This window comes from Mus musculus, chromosome 12, assembly GCF_000001635.26.
Source record: "Mus musculus strain C57BL/6J chromosome 12, GRCm38.p6 C57BL/6J".
Lineage (NCBI taxonomy): Eukaryota > Metazoa > Chordata > Mammalia > Rodentia > Muridae > Mus > Mus musculus.
In genome coordinates, this window is record NC_000078.6 from 18362992 (window position 1) to 18366878 (window position 3887).

Here is a 3887-nt window from a genome sequence, read left to right on the forward strand (position 1 = left end):
CCCCACCCCCCAAAAATTCTCCAGATGGTTCCAGCCCCCCTCAGGAGCCTCCCATTTCCTTTTAATAATCATATACCTCTCTCTCCCTCTCTCTCTCTCTCTCTCTCCCTTTTTGGGATATTTTTTCACTCCATAGAATTCCCTAGAAACTCTTTATGTCTAAGCTGCATTCCACAGCACCAATGCATGGCATCTGGGTTACCAAGTCACTATTGAAGGACATCTGGACAGCGCTTATGGCCATTACACACAATCATTATGATCACTTACAAAAAGGTGTATCTGTGAACACGAGTTTCCATGTCTGTGGGATAACTGCCCGGGAGCACAATGGTTGGACCTCACAGCAATTGTATGCTCAGCTCAATTGTTTGTTTTAATTTTTTTTGTTTTGTTTTTTGAGACAGGGTTTCTCTTTATAGCCCTGGCTGTCCTGGAACTCACTTTGTAGACCAGGCTGACCTTAAACTCAGAAATCTGCCTGCCTCTGCCTCCTGAGTGCTGGGATTAAAGATGTGTGCCACTACGCCTGGCTTTTGTTTTAACATTTTATTCATTTACTTCTTTCATAGGTGGAGTGTATGAATGTGGAGGTCAGAAGACAAATTAAAGGAGTCAGTTTTGCTACATTGATCCAGGGTTTTAGCCTCACGTTATCAATCACCATTACCTGCTTAGCCATCTTACCAGCCTGTGTGCTGTTGGGCATTGGGCTATACACAGATAGTCTGGTCTCCAGTCAAGCTGAGGTGTAACCCCAGGACCCAGTGGTGATAATTCACCTACATGGGATGGAAGTTCACTCATGTCTCCTGGAACTCTGGCTCCTGTCAAAGTTACTGCCCCCACAGCCCCCATAAAAGAAGCATGGCTTTAGTCACATAGGCAATGCCCCAAGCTTCTGACCGTCAGGTTAAACTCCTCCCCAGTTACCTAGCAACAGTAAAGATAACAGAATACCATAAGATGGGCTGTTTGGCCCCTCCCCATTCTCTTGCTCTCTTGCTCTTACTCCCCTTAAACTTACTCTCCACTCTCCTCTCCTCTCTCTCTACTTCTCTTCTCTCCTCTCCTCTCCTCTCCTCTCCTCTCCTCTCCTCTCCTCTCCTCTCCTCTCCTCTCCTCTCCTCTCCTCTCCTTTCCTCTCCCTCTCTGTCTAACCTTACTCACTCCCTCTCACTCTAGACTTTCTTCTCTCTCTTCTTTTCCCCCTTCTCTCCTCTTGGCCATGGCTGGTCTCTCTCTCTTTCTCCACCTTTTCTCATTCTCCCTGCCTTTATAATAAAGTTCTAAAACCATTTGACTGTCTCTGTTCATCTAGGCCCGCCACTGCTGCTGCTGCTGCCACCACCGCCACTGCCACCACCGCTCGTGGGGCTTGTGGAGTGAGGAAGGAGGACGAGTGAGATCCCGGGGCGAGCGAGTGGCCACTGCTGCTGCTGCTGCGGGAGGGTTGGTGGCGGGATGGCGATGGCGGACATTGACAAACTCAACATTGACAGCATCATCCAATGGCTGCTGGAAATGAGAGGGTCCAAGCCAGGCAAGAATGTCTATCTCCAGGAGAACGAGATCCGAGGACTCTGCCTGAAGTCTCGGGAGATCTTCCTTAGTCAGCCTATCCTTTTAGAACTTGAAGCACCACTCAAGATATGTGGTGACATCCACGGGCAGTACTATGATTTGCTCCGTCTGCTTGAATATGGTGGCTTTCCTCCAGAGAGCAACTATTTGTTTCTCGGGGACTATGTGGACAGGGGCAAGCAGTCCCTGGAGTCGATCTGCCTCTTTCTGGCCTACAAAATCAAGTATCCGGAGAACTTCTTTCTTCTCAGAGGAAACCATGAGTGCGCCAGCATCAATAGGATCTATGGATTTTATGATGAGTGTAAAAGAAGATACAACATTAAGCTGTGAAAACGTTCACAGACTGTTTTAACTGCTTGCCGATAGCAGCCATCGTGGACGAGAAGATATTCTGCTGTCATGGAGGTTTATCACCAGATCTTCAATCTATGGAGCAGATTCGGCGAATTATGAGACCAACTGATGTACCAGATCAAGGTCTTCTTTGTGATCTTTTGTGGTCTGACCCCAATAAAGATGTCTTAGGCTGGGGTGAAAATGACAGAGGAGTGTCCTTCACATCTGGTGCAGAAGTGGTTGCAAAATTTCTCCATAAGAATGATTTGGATCTTCTATGAAGAGCCCATCAGGTGGTTGAAGACGGCTGTGAGTTTTTTGCAAAGAGGCAGTTAGTCACTCTGTTTTCTGCACCCAACTACTGTGGAGAGTTTGACAATGCAGGCGACATGATGAGTGTGGATGAGACCCTCATGTGTTCCTTCCAGATTTTAAAGCCTGCAGAGAAAAAGAAGCCCAACACCACCAGACCTGTCACACCACCACGGGGTATGATCACAAAGCAAGCAAAGAAATAGATGTCACTTGACACTGCCTGGTTGGGACTTGTAACATAGCGTTCATAATCTTCCTTTTTAAACTGTGATGTGCTGGTCAGCTTGCCCAGGTAGACCTGTCTGTCCTGCCCTCCTCCATTTGATTACTGCTGGCACTTGCTGGTTATAGCAGCAAGCCAAGCACTTCATTCTCAAGAGAATGCATTTTGTTTTGTTTTGAACCTCTGTTCCCTTTGCGGACAGCTCTGATGATGGCGTTTAGCTGTACACCCTGGCAGGTTATCCTGTCCGAGGAGAAAGTGTACAATTGATCTTTTTTTAATTTAGTGTAAGTCATGAATAATGTAAATGCCTGTTTTCTTTAAGATATAAAGAGAGCCTTAGAGTGCGTGAGTCTCTACATGCAATTGTCGTAAATGCATTCTGTTTATACAAACCACTGTGAACAATTTTTTTCCAGTTTGTTTGAAGGAACTGCTTTCCCTCATTGTCTTGTCATGTACAAACTAGTGTCTGAAGCTGTGGCAGCAGGAGTGACCTGCCTGCCTCGAGCCATGCTCAGATTATCTGAAGCACACTCCCTCCCACTGCACATTTAGTAATGATTAAAGCCATTCTTTTTTTTTTTTTTTTTAAATGGGACTTCCCAATTCAAAAGAAAAAAGTTCTCACAGGTGTTCACAGCAGCTTGGGTTTTACTTCATTTCAGATGAAGTCAAGTTGACAACCAAAAGTTGCCATTACAGGTGGCTGGGACATTGTACATCCACACCCACAATTTATGAGAAATTCAGTCACTGTGAACCTTTGCCAGTATTTGGTGTGTCACTGTTTTTATTTTAACCATTTTGACAGATAAGCAATGATAGTTCATTATGGGGTTTATCTGATTTAAAAACAAAGAGAAGGGGCTAAAGAGATGGCTCAGTGGTTAACAGCATTTGATGCTCTTCCAGAGGACAGGAATTCCGTTCCCAACACCCCATCAGGCAGCTCCCAACCAAGTGTAAGCCCAGCTCCAGGAAACCAACCAACTCTTTTAAATCATCTGAGTGATTCTAGTATTGCTTCAAGGATGAAAATCAACTTCACAATCTGAATGAAAAATTAAATAGTAGGAGGGGGCATAACTACTCCTAAAGCACGGGGAAGGTTTTTATTGTAGCTATAATGAAGAAAGCAGACAGAGGAAAGAGGCCAGGCTGAACATGCCTACAGACTAAACCATGAGAGAAGAGAGGGAGGGGGAGGGAGAGAGACAGAGAGAGAGAGAGAGAGAGAGAGAGAGAGAGAGAGAGAGAGGAGAGAGAGAGAGAGAGAGAGAGAGAGAGAGAGAGAGAGAGAGAGAGAGAGAGAGAGAGAATATTAATCACTGACCAAGAGAGGTGGCCAGGGCCAAGAGAAAAGCATAACCCAAATGACTGAGTTATACAGGGATCAGGCTTGGGGAAGGGAATCTAAAGTCTA

At 45.6% G+C, this 3887-nt stretch overlaps 1 pseudogene; it reads left to right on the forward strand.

The window, feature by feature from the left end:
* Positions 1323 to 3041, forward strand: Gm9231 (predicted gene 9231; annotated as a pseudogene).